This window comes from Oncorhynchus tshawytscha, linkage group LG02, assembly GCF_018296145.1.
Source record: "Oncorhynchus tshawytscha isolate Ot180627B linkage group LG02, Otsh_v2.0, whole genome shotgun sequence".
NCBI classification, from domain to species: domain Eukaryota; kingdom Metazoa; phylum Chordata; class Actinopteri; order Salmoniformes; family Salmonidae; genus Oncorhynchus; species Oncorhynchus tshawytscha.
Window position 1 is genome coordinate 52,589,107 of NC_056430.1, and position 23,009 is coordinate 52,612,115.

Here is a 23,009-nt window from a genome sequence, read left to right on the forward strand (position 1 = left end):
AACTGCATAATCGGACAGAGCAGAGTTGTATGAAAAGCACTTACTTAGAATGACCTAGAAGCACATGTTAACTCGGGCATACTGTCACATTTATGTTGTACAGAAGTGTGAAATGCTAATATACACAAAGTACCAATATACAGTAACTGTCAAAAGTTACGTTCCTGTGGGCGGTCCTCATGAGAGCCAGTTTCATCATAGCGCTTGATGGTTTTTACAACTGCACTTGAAGAAACTTTCAAAGTTCTTGAAATTTTCTGGATTAACTGACCTTCATGTCTTTCTCTTTGCTTATGTGAGGTGTTCTTGCCATAATATGGACTTGGTATTTTACCAAATAGGCCGAATTTCTCTATACCCCCCTACCTTGTCACAACATAACTAATTGGCTCAACGCATTAAGAAGGAAAGACATTCCACAAATTAACTTTTAACAATGCACACCTGTTATTTGAAATGTATTCCAGGAGTCTACATCATGAAGCTGGTTGAGATAATGCCAAGAGTGTGCAAAGCTGTCATGGGGGTAAAGGGTGGCTACTTTGAAGAATCTAAAATTTAACATATATTTAGATTTGTTTAACACTTTTTTTGGTTACTGCATGATTTCATATGTGTTATTCCATAGTTTTGATGTCTTCACTATTATTCTACAATGTAGGAAATAATGAAAAACCCTGGAATGAGTAGGTGTGCCCAAACTTTTGCCTGGTAATATATCCCAATTCAGTTTAGCATAATAACACCTTTACCTTAATATATAGCTATCCTAATATATTTAATAAACAAATAACAATAAACAAGCAGTAAAATGGACTACAATAGATAAGGATGGGAGTGTGTGTGCGTGTGAGAGTGAGTATTCTGACCTTGAACTTAAGCATGGACCAGCCAGCTATACATTTGGGGTGGAGATCACATAAATGGAGGTGTGACAGAGGTGTGTCTTCAGATACACATATTCTGACCTTGTCTTAATTCCCTCATAATTCCACAACCTTTACACGCGAGGAAACCATGAATAAGGTCGAGCACCTGTCGGTTCCAAGTGGAAAAACATTTTTTTCCCCCCCTGATAGAAATAACTCCATTCTCCATGCACTGTAATTTAAAAACTAATAAGAGCTAGGCAAATGAGTAATCAGTTTGGAGAAGCAGATTGTAAATACAAATAGAAATAGTTGTAGATGATTTTTCCTTATGATCGTTGGATAAAAATGTGAAACCAGTCATATGGAAGCAAACTGAAAATCATATCAACATGTATTTTGGCCTTTTTTCCAAACTGAATTTTTTTTCCATTCCTCCTTGCAAAACAGCTCGAGCTCAGTGAGGTTGGATGGAGAGCATTTGTGAACAGCAGTTTTCAGTTCTTTCCACAGATTCTCGATTTGATTCAGGTCTGGACTTTGACTTGGCCATTCTAACACCTGGATATGTTTATTTTTGAACCATTCCATTGTAGATTTTGCTTTATGTTTTGGATCATTGTCTTGTTGGAAGACAAATCTCCATCCCAGTCTCAGGTCTTTTGCAGACTCCATCAGGTTTTCTTCCAGAATGGTCCTGTATTTGGATCCACCCATCTTCCCATCAATTTTAACCATCTTCTCTGTCCCTGCTGAAGAAAAGCAGGCCCAAACCATGATGCTGCCACCACCATGTTTGACAGTGGGGATGGTGTGTTCAGGGTGATGAGCTGTGTTGCTTTTACGCCAAACATAACGTTTTGCATTGTTGCCAAAAAGTTCAATTTTGGTTTCATCTGACCAGAGCACGTTCTTCCACATGTTTGGTGTGTCTCCCAGGTGGCTTGTGGCAAACTTTAAACGACACTTTTTATGGATATCTTTAAGAAATGGCTTTCTTCTTGCCACGCTTCCATAAAGGCCAGATTTGTGCAATATACGACTGATTGTTGTCCTATGGACAGAGTCTCCCACCTCAGCTGTAGATCTCTGCAGTTCATCCAGAGTGATCATGGGCCTCTTGGCTGCATCTCTGATCAGTCTTCTCCTTGTATGAGCTGAAAGTTTAGAGGGACGGTAGGTCTTGGTAGATTTGCAGTGGTCTGATACTCCTTCCATTTCAATATTATCGCTTGCACAGTGCTCCTTGGGATGTTTAAAGCTTGGGAAATCTTTTTGTATCCAAATCCGGCTTTAAACTTCTTCACAACAGTATCTCGGACCTGCCTGGTGTGTTCCTTGTTCTTCATGATGCTCTCTGCGCTGTTAACGGACCTCTGAGACTATCACAGTGCAGGTGCATTTATACGGAGACTTGATTACACACAGGTGGATTGTATTTATCATCATTAGTCATTTAGGTCAACATTGGATCATTCAGAGATCCTCACTGAACTTCTGGAGAGAGTTTGCTGCACTGAAAGTAAAGGGGCTGAATAATTTTGCACGCCCAATTTTTCAGTTTTTGATTTGTTAAAAAAGTTTGAAATATCCAATAAATGTCGTTCCACTTCATGATTGTGTCCCACTTGTTGTTGATTCTTCACAAAAAAATACAGTTTTATATCTTTATGTTTGAAGCCTGAAATGTGGCAAAAGGTCGCAAAGTTCAAGGGGGCCGAATACTTTCGCAAGGCACTGTAGCTGTGCTTCACTTTTCTTATTTATTTATTTTTACAATTTGTATCATGTTAAATAGTATCCATTATTGGTAGCCACCGTCAGTAATACTCACATACATTCATAACTGTCATTTTAGTGTTCATTTTCTTCAATTTCTAGCCTGTATATTTTGCATCATTCGATTCCGTTTACCTTTCTTTCCTCTATCAATAATTTGAGACATACAGTACATGTATGTAGCCTCTTTGAATCATTATGGAATGCAGATAGCCGTTTAAACCTGGAGCCTAGCGCATGGTTCAAGACGACTGGGCTGTTGTCATTCCATTCCATGATTAGTGAGGATTATTAGGGTAGATTTATAGGACTATTGTTCATCCCCTATGGTACACTTTTCTCACGTTCCAATATTTCATGGATTGAACAATTGAATATGGTAACATTCAGGATGAATCAAATCACTGTATTTTTGTTTCATCAATATATTTTGTGCATAAAGACTCCAAACCTGTTTTTTTTTAATTATTCATAAATATTTTCTAAACCTAAATAATCTCCAAGATCAGAGTATTTTTAAGTCTACCAATTGCTGCTGAAACGGAGACGAATATGCATATATGGATTTCTTTCATTGAGCCATAATATTCTCAACCCATTCTTTTGATACTATATACCGTATTAAAGGGACACCGTATTTGAAGGGATGGCTTTAGACACATTTACTGAAAACCCTAGCAAATTAAATTCCACAAGAAAATCTGATGGCCAGCAACTGGGAGGGTTTCAGTGGTTGAATTAAATGTATTCAGTGTGCGCAAGGGAACCATACCTGCAGAGCACATCACAGGCCTGCATAAGGTAAGTCTGAATACCAACCAGCACTTAGGGTTGCAAAGGGTTGGCAACTTTCTGGGTAAATTTCCAGAATTTTTGGGAAATCTTCCATGGGACGTTAAGCCTGGGAATTTGGGGAATTGTGCTTAAATTCATCAAAAAAGTTAAACTTTTCTGTGGGCTACACATAAGGCAATTCTAGGTCTTGTGGCATATTTTGGTTAAACTATTCCCAATTCAATGGAATTGCAACCCACTGCATGCACAGTGCATTCTTCCATCACATGTGCAGTGCACTCTTCCATCACATGTACAGCTGATTCTCAAGATCTTGCACAGTAATGAGACGCTGTTGAGCCCACACTACTATACTGTCTGAGCCAGAGGCTATACATGCTTTCTGGCAAGTTTTGATTACAATACTGGGTTGAGTGAATATATTTTATGACATTCATTATTTTTTGTTAACTAGTAAATAGTAGCCTACAGCAAAGTGTGTTTAAATAATTTCTAACTTGTTAATTTCTGCAAGAAAATATATCCAATGCAAAAAACATATACATTTAAATGGTATTAATATTAATTTGCATATATTTCTGTTAATTCCCATATATTCCCATTAATTCCCATATATTCCTGTTAATTCCCACGGAAAGTTTCCACCTCTGATTATTCCCTCAAATGTGTAACCCTACAAGCGCTTAAATCAAAACGATTAAAAAAGGAATAGATTTAGAAGAAGTCTGAATCGGACCCTATGTGTTTCTAAGCACTGTTTTCAATCAAAACCTGTGTCCAGGTTTCCTTGGTAAGAAAAAAATAAATTAACAAACATAGTGAAAAAGGGTTTGGATTCATGTAATTACTGTCTGAAAGAAATAGAGGCTGCGGTTCACTTACCCTCACCTTATGACCTTGGGGGAATCCCCGTCACCATCTTGAAGGGCCGTCCAAATGAATAGCCAAGCAAGGGAAGTTTGCAACGTAAGCCCCTCAGCCCCCGTTTTTAGTCGAGTTTGCGAGTGTACATTTATGTTCAATCCGTGGCCTGAAACTACCCATAATTCAATTTGCGACGATTGTATTCCCGCGAAGAAAAGTCAGCCAAAACTTAAAAACAACATCAATGGAGAAGTCAACATACAAGTGTAAGAAAAAACGAATGCAAATAAGTTAGAAATTGTGCTACTAATGCACATGACGGCACAAACACGTCTCGTAAATATGTTTTTGTTTGGTTATCTTTTGGAAATTGTATGAAATAAACATTTTTCTTTTTCAGAAGATCCAGGTAGGCAGGCTAACATTAGTTAGCTAATTCATTTGCAAGCTATTATACAGTAGGCATATATTAATAATTATGTAGTTAATATAAGTAGACATGCAATCATAATTGACTATAGCGCATATAAAGCATCCACAAGCTACCGGTGGGGATGAGTAAGTGCTGCATTTCCGGCCCATTTAAAAAATCATTCCTTCCTCCCTTGCCCCTTGTCCTGCAAGTGTATACTCATCAGACATCATGATACATCATCAAAAGTGTCCACTTAATTTGAGGGCTGAGGGGATAGGGTGTGTCTTTTAAGTGTTTGGACTGTAGCCAGAACCTCACTGCGTAACAACTTGAACATGCTCTCATCTTGCAGCTCAAGAAGATTTAATGACCTAACGTAAAAATGTGATGTAGTGCTATCCTCCCGACAGAGTACCTCCAATGTGTTTTCAGTCATGAGTTTTCCTGCCTTGATTTGGCATATTATGTAACTGTAAATATAATATAACAATTGTCATATTATATTATAAGGTTCAGACCCACTTTTCAATAAGTGGCTTGAAAACGGTTTTATTTACAAAGCAATTACATACGTGGATACAGTGGAATTTCAATGTAGACATATCCGTGTTGGTACATAGCAATTACAACTGTTCAACCTGTGTGTGGCAATTAAGTTAAGATATTAACTGAGAATAACTGACGGTGAGAGAGAGAAAGGTTGAAAGTAAGAACGACAAAAATTAAGATTAAGAGAGAGTGAGATGTATATATAGGAAGAGAGTAAGAGAGAGTAAGGTTGAGAGTGAAAGAAAGGTTGAAAGTAATGGGGTTCGCCTGATTTTGACAGTGGTCTATTTAAGCAATAAGGCCCAAGGAGGTGTGGTATACAGCCAATATACCACAGCTAAGGGCTGTTCTTAGGCACGACGCAGCGCGGACATGACACAACGCCTCGACACAGCCCTCAGCCCAAACCTGTGAGGTGCCTTATTGCTATTATTAACTGATTACCAATGTAATTAGAACAGTAAAAATACATGTTTTGTCATACCTATGGTATACGGCCTGATATACCATGCCTATCAGTCAATCAGCATTCAGGGCTCGAACCACCCGGTTTATAAGTGCCTTTAGGGCACCTCAATCTGGCCATGCAGAACACTTCTGCTCACTGTGGCCTCATCACCGACATAAGACTGACAGAGACAGAGGAGAGGCAAGACAGATAGGGACAAGAGGGATATTAGCAACTGCACAGCAGAACGAGATAGGGCCCCAGGGGATGAGAGAAAGAGGAGGGAGGGAAAGAGAGATAGAGGTCACGAGCATGAGAAAGAGAGAGAGAGAGAATAGAAAAAAGCTCAATTAAGACATCTCATCACGTAGAAAGAGAAAGCTAAAATTCTTATAACTGGAACATTTGAAAGAGGATTGGAGTTACATAGGTTATGACGCACAATATTGAACAGCAGACTTGACAAAAAAAGTCTGTGTAGGGTCTACTTTATATCTACAGAGGCTAAAGCTTTTCACATTAGCACATTAGCCCAAAAAATACATTGCACATAATGATGAAACATATGTTTTGGCAACTCCTGCTGACGCAGCCGACCTCCCAGCTTCTCCAAACACGGTGTCGTGAGTCATTGCAGTACAGGCTGTTTTCATAGTAAATCATAGTATTCCTACTGTGGAGAGGGCAAAGGACTCTAGAAAACCACTTATGTGCCTGTGTTAATGACCGAAAGGAAAACATAAACACGGTCAGACCGTAAATGTGTCAGGGAGCCAGGGTGATGTATGGTCAATAGTAGCTCTCGTAGTCGATAAACTGTATATTACCAAATGTTCCTGGACACCAAAACTGCTGTTTTAAATAATAGAACGTTCCCATAAAACGAATGAATAAAGTAACACCCTTCACTATCCATGTCTAAGGATTGTCTTTAAAAATGAGAAAATTAAATTATATAATACAACATCTGATGAAGATATAAACAAAAATATGCTATACTGTTCAAGTCTGGGAATGTTTTAAAATAATTTGTTTTTGCATTACAGTTGAAATCAGAAGTTTACATACACTTAGGTTGGAGTCATTAAAACCACTCCACAAATGTCTGGCTAACAAACTATAGTTTTGGCAAGTCGGTTTGGACATCTACTTTGTGCATGACACAAGTCTTTTTTCCAACAATTGTTTACAGACAGATTATTTCACTTTAAATTCACTGAATTACAATTCCAGTGGGTCAGAAGTTTACATACACTAAGTTGTCTTTGCCTTTAAACAGCTTGTAAAATTCCAGAAAATTACCCTTGGAAGCAATTTCCAAATGCCTGAAGGTACCACGTTCAAACAATAGCACGCAAGTATAAACACCATGGGACCACGCAGCCGTCATACCGCTTAGGAAGGAGAAGCGTTCTGTCTCTTAGAGATGAACGTACTTTGGTGCGAAAAGTGCAAATCAATCCCAGAACAACAGAAAAGGACCTTGTTAAGATGCTGGAAGAAACAGGTGCAACAGAATCTATATCCACAGTAAAACGAGTCCTATATCGACATAACCTGAAAGGCCGCTCAGCAAGGAAGAAGCCACTGCTCCAAAACCGCCATAAAAAAGCCAGACTATGGTTTGTAACTGCACATTGGTACAAAGATCGTACTTTTGGAGAAATGTCCTCTGGTCTGATGAAACCAAAAAATAACTGTTTGGCCTTAATGACCATCGTTATGTTTGGAGGAAAAAGGGGGATGCTTGCAAGCCGAAGAACACCATCCCAACCATGAAGCACGGGGGTGGCAGCATCATGTTGTGGGGGTGACTGGCGGCTCTGGCAGCTCATGACAGACTGGCGGCTCTGGCAGCTCATGACAGACTGGCGGCTCTGGCGGCTCATGGCAGACTGGCGGCTCTGGCGGATCATGACAGACAGGCGGCTCTGGCGGATCATGATAGACTGGCGGCTCTGGCTGCTCAGGACAGACGGGAGACTAGCAGCGCTGGAGAGGAGGAAGGCTCTAGCAGCTCTGGACAGACGGGAGACTCTAGCAGCTCTGGACAGACGGGAGTCTCTAGCAGCTCTGGACAGACGGGAGACTCTAGCAGCTCTGGACAGACGGGAGACTCTAGTAGCTCTGGACAGACGGGAGACTCTAGTAGCTCTGGACAGACGGGAGACTCTAGCAGCTCTGGACAGACGGGAGACTCTAGTAGCTCTGGACAGACGGGAGACTCTAGCAGCTCTGGACAGACGGGAGCACCTGTAGGGAGGAGACAGAGAGACAGCCTGGTGCGTGGGGCTGCCACAGGACCCACCAGGCTGGGGAGACCTCTAGGAGGCTTGGTGTTAGGAGGAGGCACCTGAAGGACTGGGCTGTGGGGGAGCACTGGAGCTCTGGTGCGCAGTCTTGGCACCACTCCCCCAGGCTGGATAACTATTCTAGCCCGGACCCTCCAGAGTGCAGGCACAGGTTGAACCGGGCTGTGGGTAAGCACTGGAGATCTAGTGCCTACTACGCGCACCTCTCCCTTAGGCTCCACTCCCACATTTGCCCGGCACGAGCGGAGCGCAGGCATAGGACGCACTGCACCCTCCCAGCGCCCCGGGAGACACAGCACGCAGAGCCGGCGCAGGATACCCTGGACCGAAACGGCGTACCGGCGACCAGACACGCTGAGCAGGCACCTTGCGCCCTGGCTGGATGCTCACACTCGCTTGACACTTTTGGGGAGCTGCCACGTGCTGGCGACACCGTGCACTTAACTGCATAACACGGTGCCTGACCAGTAACGCGCTGCTTATAATAAGCACGAGGAGTGAGCTCAGGTCTGCTACCTGGCTTAGCCACACTCCTCGTGTGCCCCCCCCCAATAAAATATTTGGGGGGCTGTCTCTCGTACCTGTTGCGCTGCCTTGCTGCCTCCTCATATCGCCGCCGCTCAGCTCTGCTTTGGAGCGGCGATATTCCCCAGCCTGTGCCCAGGGTCCTTCTCCGTTCAAAATCTCCTCCCATGTCCAGGTGTCTTGTGATGCTGGCCTCTGCTGCTGCTGCTGTCTGTTACCATGCCGATTGGTCCTTGGTTGGTGGGTGTTTCTGTAACAGCTGATTTCTTACTCTTCCTCTGAAGAGGTGTAGCAAGGATCGGACCAAGATGCGGCGTGGTAAGTGTCCATGGTTGTTTATTTAAAAAACATAAACTGAACACTATGAATACAAAAACAATAACCGTGAACAAACAGAAACAGTACCGTGTGGCGACAAACACAGACACGGAAACAAACACCCACAAACAAACAGTGAAACCCAGGCTACCTAAGTATGATTCTCAATCAGAGACAACTAACGACACCTGCCTCTGATTGAGAACCATACTAGGCCGAAACATAGAAATCCCAAAATCATAGAAAAACAAACATAGACTGCCCACCCCAACTCACGCCCTGACCATACTAAATAACGACAAAACAAAGGAATTAAAGGTCAGAACGTGACAACACTCTTGGCATTCTCTCAATTAGCTTCATGAGGTAGTCACCTGGAATGCATTTTAATGAATAGATGTGCCTTGTTAAAAGTTCAAATTGTGGAATTTCTTTCCTTCTTAATGCATTTGAGCCAATCAGTTGTGTTGTGATGTTGTGACAAGGTAGGGGTGGTATATAGAAGATAGCCCTATTTGGTAAAATACCAAGTCCATATTATGTCAGGAACAGCTCAAATAAGCAAAGCGAAACGACAGTACATCATTACTGTAAGACATGAAGGTCAGTCAATGCGGAAAATTTCAACAACTTTGAAAGTTTCTTCAAGTGCAGTCACAAAAACCATCAAGAGCCATGATGAAACTGGCAGAGTTACTTCTGCTGCAGAGGATAAGTTCATTAGAGTTACCAGCCTCAGAAATTGCAGCCCAAATAAATGTAACAGAGTTCAAGTAACAGACACATCTCAACATCAACTGTTCAGAGGAGACTGTGTTAATCAGGCCTTCATGGCTGAATTGCTGCAAAGAAACCACTACTAAAGGACACCAATAGGAAGAAGAGAGTTGCTTGAGCCAAAAAAAGATGAGCAATGGACATGAGTCCAAAATGGATATTGTTGGTTCCAAACACCGTGTCTTTGTGAGATGCATTGTAGGTGAATGGATTATCTATGCATGTGTGGTTCCCACAGTGAAGCCGCCTGGATGGGTAGGCGTGATGGTGTGGTGGTGCTTTGCTGGTGACACTGTCAGTGGTTTATTTAGAATTCAAGGCACCCTTAAGCAGCATGGCTACAACAGCGTTCTGCAGCGATACGCCATCCCACTTGGTTTGGGCTTAGCGGAACAATCATTTGTTTTTCAATGGGACAATGACCCAACACACCTCCAGGCTGTATAAGGGCTATTTGACCAAGAAGGAGAGTGATGGAGTGCTGCATCAGATGACCTGGCCTCCACAATCACCCGACCTCAACCCAATTGAGATGGTTTGGGATGAGTTGGACCGCAGCGTGAAGGAAAAGCATCCAACAAGTGCTCAGCATATGTGGGAACTCCTTCAAGACTGTTGGAAAATCATTCCAGGTGAAGCTGGTTCAGAGAATGCCAAGAGTGTGCAAAGCTTTCATCAAGGCAAAGGGTGACTATGAAGAATCTCAAATATAAAATATATTTAGATTTGTTTAACACTTTTTTTGGTTACTACATGATTCCATATGTGTTATTTCATAGTTTTGATGTCGTCAAAATTATTCTACAATGTAGAAAATGATCAAAAAAATAAAGAAAAACCCTTGAATGAGTAGGTGTGTCCAAACTTTTGCCTAGTACTGTATACAGAGTGCCTTCGGTGAAGTATTTAGACCTCATTGACTTTTTCCACATTTTGTTAGCTTACAGCCTTAATTTAAAACATATTGAATCACTTTTTTCTCATCAATCTACACACAATATCCCATAATGACAAAGCAAAAACAGTTTTTTAGAAATGTTTGTAAATTTATTAAAAAGAGAAAAAAAGAAAATAATAATAATAAAAATATTATATATTATATATTTTATATATTATATATATTATTATTTTTTAATAAAAAAAATACATTTACATAAATATTCAGACCCTTTACTCAGTACTGTGTTGAAGAACCTTTACCGCCTCAATTCTTCTTGGGTATGATCCTACAAGATTGGCTCAATTGTATTCGGGAAGTTTCTCACATTCCTCTCTGCAGATCCTCTCAAGCTCTGTCAGGTTGGATGGGGAGCGTTGAAGCACAGCTATTTTCAGGTCTCTCCAGTGATGTTCGATCAGGTTTAAGTCCGGGCTCTGGCAGGGACACTCAAAGACACACATAGACTTGTCCCGAAGCCACCCTTGCGTTGTCTTGGCTGTGTGCTTAGGGTAGTTGCTGTGTTGTAAGGTGGACCTTCGCCCCAGTCTGAAGTCCTGAGAGCTCTGGAGCAGGTTTTCATGAATGATCTCTCGATGCCTCCATCCTGACTAGTCTCTCAATCCCGGCAGCTGAAAAACACCCCAGCGTGATAATGGCATGATTCTGCCACCACCATGCTTCACCTTCGGGATGGTGCCAGGTTTCCTCCAGACGTGACGCTTGGCATTCAGGCCAAAGAGTTCAATTTTGGGTTCATCAGACCAGAGAATCTTGTTTATCATGGTCTGACAGTCTTTAGGTGCATTTTGGCAAACACCAAGCGGGCTGTCATGTGCCTTTTACTGAGGAGTGGCTTCTGTCTGGCCCCTCTACCATAAAGTCCTGATTGGTGGAGTGCCACTGAGATAGTTGTCCTGAAAGGTTCTCCCATCTCCACAGAGGAACTCTGGAGCTCTGTCAGAGTGATCATCGGGTTCTTGGTCACCTCCCTGACCTTCTCCCCCGATTGCTCAGATCGGCCGGGCGGCAAGCTCTTGGAAAAGTCTTGGTGGTTCCAAACGTCTTCCATTTAAGAATTATGGAGGACACTGTGTTCCATAATGAAGAAGCAAAAACAGGTTTTTAAAAATGTTTGCAAATGTATAAACAAATTCAAACTTAAATATCACATTTACAAAAATATTCAGACCCTTTACTCAGTACTCTGTTGAAGCACCTATGGCAGCGATTACTGTCTTGAGTCTTCTTGGGTACAAGCTCAGAACAACAGTATTTGGGGAGTCGGGTTCAAGTCCGGGATCTGGCTGGGCCACTCAACACATTCAGAGACTTGTCTCGAAGCCACTTCTGTGTTGTCTTGGCTGTGTGCTTCAGGGTCATTGTCCTGTTCGAAGGTGAACCTTCGCCCCAGTTTGAGGTCCTGAGCAGGTTTTCAAGAATGTAGATATCTGAGAGAGCCATGTGAGTGAGTGGTGCTTCGGCGCACACAGCCCGACGAGGGGAATCATAATTATTACTTTCAGTCCAAGGGCACAACAGCCACTGGCCACAAAAGGCATGTCGTTTTTAAGGGGGCATTACGGCCACACAAGGGGGATGCTGCCGGGAAATTCAAGCCATTACCAAGTGCTTGTCAAATTGTGAATGGGAGACTGATGAAGGGTGTGCAGCCTGTGCAAAAAAACTAAGCAGAGCACATGCCTTTCATGTGACTTCAAATCATCATTAGAGTTGCAGCCTTAGAATGTGCTAAAAATGAAAACATATAGCCCATAGTTTGTATCACAACAAAAGTTATTAAGCATATAGGAGGACCTGTTTTTTTGTTAACCGCTCAACACAGATGAGCTACATGTGCGCACTCCCTCAGAAATCATTTGGAGAAAATATCCTTTCAAATTTATTTCGATATGTTAAATTGTTTTCTTCATACTATAAAATAATATAAAATAATGCCACATAATTCTAAGCAATTCTTGTCTGCTAAAGGAACTAGATGTAGCCCACAGCCATATGGTATAGCCAGATCAGGGCCTAACATAAGAACTACTTAGAGTATGCTATTCTGTTCTTCTGAAATATACGAAATACATATTTCTTTAGATCTGTCTTTGCATGGAAGCAGACATGCTGTCAGAGTGTAAAATGTCCATTCTAATAAACCTATTCACCCAACATTGGAATCATATTCTAATATTATATATTTCCATACCTAAATAAATACACCCACACCCACCCACTACTGAGACATCTTTACCCGTTTGATAGGCTTACTGCAAGTAGCCTACATAGCCAAGAAAGAAAGATGAATCCAGTCAGAGACCCACTAAAGCAGCACCGCCCCCTCATGACTCTGAGCCTGCATGACAGGGTTGGTCCAATCTAAACCAAAGCCCCCGTATGGGTTAGCATAATATACAAGGAAATTCTTAAAGCTGTTAAGAGAACCTTGATGACCTCATACCTAGCCGGTGGGAATTCTGGTGGAGTACCCCCACCCAGGTCATGGCAGTGCTGGCAACACTGGCTGCAGCAACCCATTGGGGGAGGGTTGCACTTGGACAATCAGAGAGGTGGCAGAATACTGTGGCCCTGGTGGCACAGCATAATAATAATGGTCTGATTGCACAGAGGTGCACAGAGGTGCCGGGGAAGAAGTGTCTCTATGGGGGACCAGTGTGTGTGTTGGGGAGGGGGAGGGGGGGGTCCAAGTTCCATCAGCCAGGACTAGACAAATCTTCCCATCCCTGCAAAATGCTGGTACACTTCTCAAAACAGCCACAACGGTAAAAGCATTCACAAATAAAATCTATTCTGTAGCTGGGCTAGGGGATGGGACAACTGTTGAACAACTGACCTGTGTGTGTGTGTGTGTGTGTGTGTGTGTGTGTGTGTGTGTGTGTGTGTGTGTGTGTGTGTGTGTGTGTGTGTGTGTGTGTGAGTGCGTGCGTATGGTACACGGGAAGAGGTGTAGATGTATATGTGTGGGTGGGTTGTGTATGTGTATGCATCCTACAATTGTTGTTGCTAGAGTAGGGTAATGAACCAAACAGGATGGATTCACAAGCTGTAATATAAAATAAATAATATCTGTGTGCCTAAATGTGGATTGTGGAAAGGAATTAATGTATGTGGATAAAAAAAATTATAATTATATTCGACAACATAAGCAAAACACTAGTGGCTGCTAACCTGGTTTTGTTCTGTAAATGCCACTTTGTGCTCTTTTCATGGGATGGGTCCCAAACTCTTAAAAACATCCTAAAGATTGATTCTATACTTCGTTTGACATGTTTCTACGGACTGTAACAGAACTTTTAGACTTTTCGTCTGCTCCTAGTGAACACGCTTTGTGAGTTTGGATTTGTTTACCAAACGCACTAACAAAAGGTGCTATTTGGACATAAATGATGGACATTATCGAACAAAACAAACATTTTTATTGTGGAACTGGGATTCCTGGGAGTGCATTCTGATGAAGATCATCAAAGGTAAGTGAATATTTATAATGTTATTTCTGACTTCTGTTGACTGCACAATATGGCGGGTATCTTTTTGGCTTGTTTGGACTCTGAGCGCCGTACTCAGATTATTGCATGGTTTGCTTTTTCCATAAAACCCTTTTGAAATCTGACAGCAGTTGCATTTTTTTATTTTTTTTATTTATCCTTTATTTTACCAGGTAAGTTGACTGAGAACACGTTCTCATTTGCAGCAACGACCTGGGGAATAGTTACAGGGGAGAGGAGGGGGATGAATGAGCCAATTGTAAACTTAACTTTAACTTCTTGATGCACCCATCCCATTAGCAGGATAATTTTCGTCAACATCCGCTGAATTGCAGAGCGCCAAATTCAAATTAAATTACTAAAAATATTTAATTTTCATGAAATCACAAGTGCAATATAGCAAAACACAGCTTAGCTTGTTGTTAATCTTCCTGGCGTGTCAGATTTCAAAAAAGCTTTTCGGCGAAAGCATACCAAGCGTTTATGTAAGGAAATCTAACTCTCTCAGCAGACAAAACATTACAAACAGCTAGCAGCCAAGTAGATTGGTCACGAAAGTCAGAAAAGCAATAAAATGAATCGCTTACCTTTGATGATCTTCGGATGTTTGCACTCACAAGACTCCCAGTTACACAATAATTGTTCCTTTTGTTCCATAAAGATCATTTTTTTATCCAAAATACCTCCATTTGGTTGGCATGTTATGTTCAGAAATCCACAGGCTCGAGCGGTCACGACCGGGCAGACGGAAATTCCAAATAGTATCCGTAAAGTTCGTAGAAACATGTCAAACGTTTTTTTATAATCAATCCTCAGGTTGTTTTTACAATATATAATCGATAATATTTCAACCGGACTTTCTTCAATAGGAGAGAGAAAATGTCTGCTCCAAGCTGTTGCGCATGCAAAACGCTGCTGGCACCAGCCATACAATGACGCAATGTGATCTTTCTTGCTCATTTTTCAAAATAAAAGCCTGAAACTATGTCGAAAGACTGTTCACAACATGTGGAAGCCATAGGAAAATGAATCTGGTTGATATCCCTTTAAATGGAGCGACGGCAGGCAATGGAACAGAGCTTTCAGGAAAAATAGCACTTCCGGGTTGGATTTTCCTCAGGGGTTCGCCTGCAATATCAGTTCTGTTATACTCATAGACAATATTTTGACAGTTTTGGAAACATTAGAGTGTTATCTATCCTAATCTGACAATTATATGCATATTCTAGATTCTGGGCCTGAGAAATAGGCAGTTTCATTTAGGTACGTTTTTCATCCAACATCAAAATACTGCCCCCTTACACTCAACAGGTTAAAGGAGAAGTGTATCTAAAGTTCCATGTATAACAGTTGTATTTTCATCAACATTTTAATGAGTATTTCTGTAAATTGATGTGGCTCTCTTCAAAATCACCGGATGTTTATTTATATAAATATGAACCTTATCGAACAAAACATACATCTATTGTGTAACATGAAGTCCTATGAGTGTTATCTGATAAAGATCATCAAAGGTTAGTGATTAATTCTATCTCTATTTCTGATTTTTGTGACTCCTCTCTTTGGCTGGAAAAATGGCTGTGTTTTTCTGTGACTTAGCTCTGACCTAACATAATCGTTTGTGGTGCTTTCGCCGTAAAGCCTATTTGAAATCGGACACTAACACCACTCCCTAGCATACTTCTCGCCAATGTCCAGTCTCTTGACAACAAGGTTGATGAAATCTGAGCAAGGGTAGCATTCCAGAGGGACATAAGAGACTGTAACGTTCTTTGCTTCACGGAAACATGGCTCACTCAAGAGACGCTAATGGAATCGGTGCAGCCAGCTGGTTTCTCCACACATCGCGCCGACAGAAACAAACATCTTTCTGGTAAGAAGAGGAGCGGGGGCGTATGCCTTATGGTTAACGAGACGTGGTGTGGTCACAACAACATACAGGAAATCAAGTCCTTCTGTTCACCTGATTTAGAATTTCTCACAATCAAATGTCGACCGCATTATCTACCAAGGGAATTCTCTTCGATTATAATCACAGCCGTATATATTCCCCCAAGCAGACACATCGATGGCTCTGAACAAACTTTATTTGACTCTTTGCAAACTGGAAACCACATATCCTGAGGCTGCATTCATTGTAGCTGGGGATTTTAACAAGGCTAATCTGAAAACAAGACTCCCTAAATTGTATCATATCGATTGCGCAACCAGGGCTGGTAAAACCTTGGATCATTGCTATTCTAACTTCCGCGATGCATATAAGGCCCTCCCTCGCACTCCTTTCGGAAAAGCTGACCACGACTCCATTTTGTTGCTCCCTGACTACAGACAGAAGCTAAAACAAGAAGCCAAGACTGCTTCCATCACATGGACTGGGATATGTTCTGCATTGCGGCGAACAACAACATTGACGAATACGCTGATTCGGTGTGCGAGTTCATTAGAACGTGCATTGAGGATGTCGTTCCCATAGCAACGATTAAAACATTCCCAAACCAGAAACCGTGGATTGATGGCAGCATTCGCGTGAAACTGAAAAGCGCGAACCACTGCTTTTAATCAGGGCAAGGTGACCGGAAACATGACCGAATATAAACGGTGTAACTATTCCCTCCGCAAGGCAATCAAACAAGCTAAGCGTCAGTATAGAGACAAAGTAGAGTCGCAATTCAACGGCTCAGAAACAAGAGGTATGTGGCAGGATCTACAGTCAATCACGGATTACAAAAAGAAAACCAGCCCCGTCACGGACCAGGATGTCTTGGTCCCAGGCAGACTAAATCACTTTTTTGCCCGCTTTGAAGACAATACAGTGCCACTGACACGGCCCGCAACCAAAACATGCGGACTCTCCTTCACTGCAGCCGACGTGAGTAAAGCATTTAAACGTGTTAATCCTCGCAAAGCTGCAGGCCCAGACGGCATCCCCAGCCGCGCCCTCAGAGCATACGCAGACCAGCTGGCTGGTGTGTTTACGGACATATTCAATACATCCTTATCCCAGTCTGCTGTTCCCACATGCTTCAAGAGGGCCACCATTGTTCCTGTTCCCAAGAAAGCTAAGGTAACTGAGCTAAACGACTACCGCCCCGTAGCACTCACTTCCGTCATCATGAAGTGCTTTGAGAGACTAGTCAAGGACCATATCACCTCCACCCTACCTGACACCCTAGACCCACTCCAATTTGCTTACTGTCCAAATAGGTCCACAGACGATGCAATCTCAACCACACTGCACACTGCACACTGCCCTAACCCATCTGGACAAGACACTACAGTGGTAGGCTTGATTACCAACAACGACGAGACGGCCTACATGGAGGAGGTGAGGGCCCATGGAGTGTGGTGTCAGGAAAATAACCTCACACTCAACGTCAACAAAACTAAGGAGATGATTGTGGACTTCAGGAAACAGCAGAGGGAGCACCCCCCTATCCACATCGATGGGACAGTAGTGGAGAGGGTAGTAAGTATTAAGTTCCTCGGCATACACATCACAGACAAACTGAATTGGTCCACCCACACAGACAGCATCGTGAAGAAGGCGCAGCAGCGCCTCTTCAACCTCAGGAGGCTGAAGAAATTTGGCTTGTCTCCAAAAATACTCACAAACTTCTACAGATGCACAATCGAGAGCATCCTGTCGGGCTGTATCACCGCCTGGTACGGCAACTGCTCCGCCCACAACCGTAAGGCTCTCCAGAGGGTAGTGAAGTCTGCACAACGCATCACCGGGGGCAAACTACCTGCCCTCCAGGACACCTACACCACCCGATGTCACAGGAAGGCCATAAAGATCATCAAGGACAACAACCACCCGAGCCACTGCCTGTTCACCCCGGATTCATCCAGAAGGCGAGGTCAGTACAGGTGCATCAAAGCTGGGACCGAGAGACTGAAAAACAGCTTCTATCTCAAGGCCATCAGACTGTTAAACAGCCACCACTAACATTGAGTGGCTGCTGCCAACACACTGACTCAACTCCAGCCACTTTAATAATGGGAATTGATGGAAATTGATGTAAAATATATCACTAGCCACTTTAAACAATGCTACTTAATATAATGTTCACATACCCTACATTATTTATCTCATATGTATATGTGTATACTGTACTCTATCATCTACTGCATCTTTATGTAATACATGTACAGTGCCTTGCGAAAGTATTCGGCCCCCTTGAACTTTGCGACCTTTTGCCACATTTCAGGCTTCAAACATAAAGATATAAAACTATTTTTTTGTGAAGAATCAACAACAAGTGGGACACAATCATGAAGTGGAACGACATTTATTGGATATTTCAAACTTTTTTAACAAATCAAAAACTGAAAAATTGGGCGTGCAAAATTATTCAGCCCCCTTAAGTTAATACTTTGTAGCGCCACCTTTTGCTGCGATTACATCTGTAAGTCGCTTGGGGTATGTCTCTATCAGTTTTGCACATCGAGAGACTGAACTTTTTTCCCATTCCTCCTTGCAAAACAGCTCGAGCTCAGTGAGGTTGGATGTAGAGCATTTGTGAACAGCAGTTTTCAGTTCTTTCCACAGATTCTCGATTGGATTCAAGTCTGGACTTTGACTTGGCCATTCTAACACCTGGATATGTTTATTTTTGAACCATTCCATTGTAGATTTTGCTTTATGTTTTGGATCATTGTCTTGTTGGAAGACAAATCTCCGTCCCAGTCTCAGGTCTTTTGCAGACTCCATCAGGTTTTCTTCCAGAATGGTCCTGTATTTGGCTCCATCCATCTTCCCATCAATTTTAACCATCTTCCCTGTCCCTGCTGAAGAAAAGCAGGCCCAAACCATGATGCTGCCACCACCATGTTTGACAGTGGGGATGGTGTGTTCAGGGTGATGAGCTGTGTTGCTTTTACGCCAAACATAACGTTTTGCATTGTTGCCAAATTTCAATTTTGGTTTCATCTGACCAGAGCACCTTCTTCCACATGTTTGGTGTGTCTCCCAGGTGGCTTGTGGCAAACTTTAAACAACACTTTTTATGGATAACTTTAGAAATGTCTTTCTTCTTGCCACTCTTCCATAAAGGCCAGATTTGTGCAATATACGACTGATTGTTGTCCTATGGACAGAGTCTCCCACCTCAGCTGTAGATCTCTGCAGTTCATCCAGAGTGATCATGGGCCTCTTGGCTGCATCTCTGATCAGTCTTCTCCTTGTATGAGCTGAAAGTTTAGAGGGACGGCCAGGTCTTGGTAGATTTGCAGTGGTCTGATACTCCTTCCATTTCAATATTATCGCTTGCACAGTGCTCCTTCGGATGTTTAAAGCTTGGGAAATCTTTTTGTATCCAAATCCGGCTTTAAACTTCTTCACAACAGTATCTCGGACCTACCTGGTGTGTTCCTTGTTCTTCATGATGCTCTCTGCGCTTTTAACGGATCTGAGACTATCACAGTGCAGGTGCATTTATACGGAGACTTGATTACACACAGGTGGATTGTATTTATCATCATTAGTCATTTAGGTCAACATTGGATCATTCAGAGATCCTCACTGAACTTCTAGAGTTTGCTGCACTGAAAGTAAAGGGGCTGAATAATTTTGCACGCCCAATTTTTCAGTTTTTGATTTGTTAAAAAAGTTTGAAATATCCAATAAATGTCGTTCCACTTCATGATTGTGTCCCACTTGTTGTTGATTCTTCACAAAAAAATACAGTTTTATATCTTTATGTTTGAAGCCTGAAATGTGGCAAAAGGTCGCAAAGTTCAAGGGGGCCGAATACTTTCGCAAGGCACTGTATCACTAGCCACTTTAAACTATGCCACTTTGTTTACATACCCTACATTACTCATCTCATATGTGTATACTGTACTCGATACCATCTACTGCATCTTGCCTATGCTGTTCTGTACCATCACTCATTCATATATCTTTATGTACATATTCTTTATCCCTTTACACTTGTGTGTATAAGGTAGTAGTTTTGGAATTGTTAGCTTAGATTACTCGTTGGTTATTACTGCATTGTCGGAACTAGAAGCACAAGTATTTCGCTACACTCGCATTAACATCTGCTAACCATGTGTATGTGACAAATACATTTGATTTGATTTGATTAACAAGAAGTGTATCTTTAAAATTTTGTCAAATACTTGTATGTTTGAGGAATTTTAATTATGGGACTTCTGTTGTTTTGAATTTGGTGCCCTGCACTTTCACTGGCTGTTGTCATATCGATCCCGTTAGTGGATTCATGTGTATGGTGAGAGGTGGATGTTTCTGTGGGAGGAAAATTGGAGGACAACTGGAGGTTTACTTAGAGCCAGTTGGAGCTAGGGTTGGGTGGTATTCAGATTTTCATCCCGTCATACCATTTCTGTACCATATTGGGGTATACAGTATTACCAGAAGTGCACACAAGGGGCGCACAAAACAATTTAGAAAACAGGGATCTTGATTCAGGTTGGGATTGAAAAAATCCCAAAATCCAAAAGGTTTTTGGGTTGGAATTGCAGTATGTATTTAGTTTGAGCATTTAGATGTGAGCTAGCAACTTTTGACAGACTAGTTTCGTCTGGACAAACAAAAACAGTTGCTTAGTGATAGAGTTCCAATATTTGGATTATTATTGTAATTGGAGGATAGCTGTGAGGGTTATCGAATCAGGATCAACTCCTCTGTCCTTCCCCAACCTCTTAATGATAGAATGTTGATATTTGAAGATGGCAGAAAAGTCAGTCTATTTGACAATGAAATGGGCAGGACATTAAGGCAGCTGCCCATGCTTTAAATGTGCCACCCAAAACTGAGACAAGCAACCCAAAACCCCAGGCCACAGCCATTTGGGTGGGTTACCAGTCTCCAATGTCTCTTTCAAATGTGATCTGGTGTGTCATATCGCAAAATGGACGAGCCCTTTTCGGACTACATCTTGGGATGTCCGAAAACATACCTTTGAATGTGTTGTTTGGAATCTACAACACATTCAATAAAGAAAGGCGGTTGGCAGGCATAGCCTGGTTTTACAGTTTTATGAAGCGGCACCCAGAAGTATCCATCCGTATCCCACAAGCAACCAGTCTGGCTCGAGCTGTTGGCTTCACCCCCACCATGACCTCTACCCCCTGCCACAACCTCCGCCACAACCTCTGCCAATAACATCAACCTCCGCCACAACTTCCATCCCACAGCCTGCCCAGTACCCACAGGTCTCCAGTGACCTTGCTCCGAATGTTGGTAAGAAAAAACATCAGCATTTATTTTAGGAAATATATAGTAGCATATAGAGTGATTACGAATACTTGTTTATTAAACCAATATGCATGAGTTCTTGTTGTTGTTTATTTGTTAGTTTGTTTGTTTGATTTTGTTTAAAGTACCAGTTCTACAACAACAAACTGCGGCAGAGGTCATCTTGGAGTTGTCCCCTAGGCCAAGGATACAGGACGTGAGACCTAGGAAAAGAAAGGCTGTCGGCTACAGTCCTAATAGCCTCACCCCACAAGAGGTTTCTGGAGAACAAGGCAAACAAATAAGAGAGAAGGAAGAAAGCAAAGGGAGAAAGAAACCTGTGATACTGAAGAAACCTGTGACGCCACTGAAAAAGGTTGTTCCAGGTTCCAAAACCACAACAAACACCCTAAAAGAAGGGGATACAGAATGCTTGTTCTGTTACAAGCTCTTCTCTGTTACTGGCGGGGACTGGAAACGGTGCGAGCAGTGTCAGAGGTGGGCTCACGAGCTATGCTCAAATTTAACTGGGGTGGGATTAACCTTACCCCGGTAATCTGGGCAAAATGCCCCTTTCCTAAAAAAATACATTTTATTAAATAACTATAAATTTGTTAACTGTAGCCATTTATTTTCCTTTATAGTTTGTTACCCTAAGCATGGCCATCGTCCAGCTACAATTGGAATTTCCAAACTAAGCTTTTTTATGTCAGCAATTGGACATTGATCTTAGGGAGGGTTGTCTTACCCCATGTTACCCTACTACCAACTATCAACCTCTGGTGCTCAAAGAGATTACAAATATTATGGACACGTTAGAATTGAAGGATATTTGGAGGCTTAAAAACCCGGATCTCATAAGATATACTTGGTAGAGTCATAATCAAGCAGGTCGGATTGATTATTTTCTGGGATCTTTTTCTATGGTGCCGAAAGTGAAAATGGTATTGCTTGACGATCAAATGTGATCAATGATCAACGTATATCCCTCCATATAGCTATGACAGACTTTCCACAAGGATGGGTATATTGGACATTTTACTAGGGTTTATTGACTGACTCTACTTTCTTAACAAAAACTAAATTCATAAGACTTTTTCTTGCATAATACAGGTTCAGCGGACCCGCATCAGCCTTTAGAAGCCATTCAATTCAATTTTCATCATAGAAACAAAAACGGTATCGGTCAACAGAGAAAATAATTACAACAGAAAAAGAAAATCTAACATGAAACATGAATGGTGTAGATACATGTAATACAGAAGCACTGAATCATCTAGACACAAAACAAAAGGAGTTTGAGGAACTTATTCAGGAATGATCGAGTTTCATTTATCTAAAAAAAAAACAGAGCAAATTGGCAAAAAAAATCCTAAACCTTCACTATAGAAATGCTACCAAAATGAATCCTTATCTCATAAACAAAGTTCCTCAATTGACGATGGGTTTTGTGATATCCTTCTCCCCAAAAAACATATGAAACTATCTGCGACACACACAAAATCTTGTGAAGGCCTAATTACACATGAAGAACTATGGTCCGATTGATTCCTTTCAGACGGGTCTGGTCTCGATGGCATTCCAATAGAAATATATCAAACTTTTTATGAAATACTGATAGAGCCATTACTATCATGTTTTAATTACTCATATATAAATTGCAAATTGTTGGACACACAAAAAGAGGGGCTAATTTCTCTCCTAC

General features: G+C 41.8%; 1 protein-coding gene across 1 annotated transcript in view; it reads right to left on the reverse strand.

Moving 5' to 3' along the window:
* Window positions 1-23,009, reverse strand: part of eya2 (EYA transcriptional coactivator and phosphatase 2) — a 67,932-nt gene that overhangs the window by 22,823 nt on the left and 22,100 nt on the right. The gene's annotated exons all lie outside the window — the stretch shown is intronic.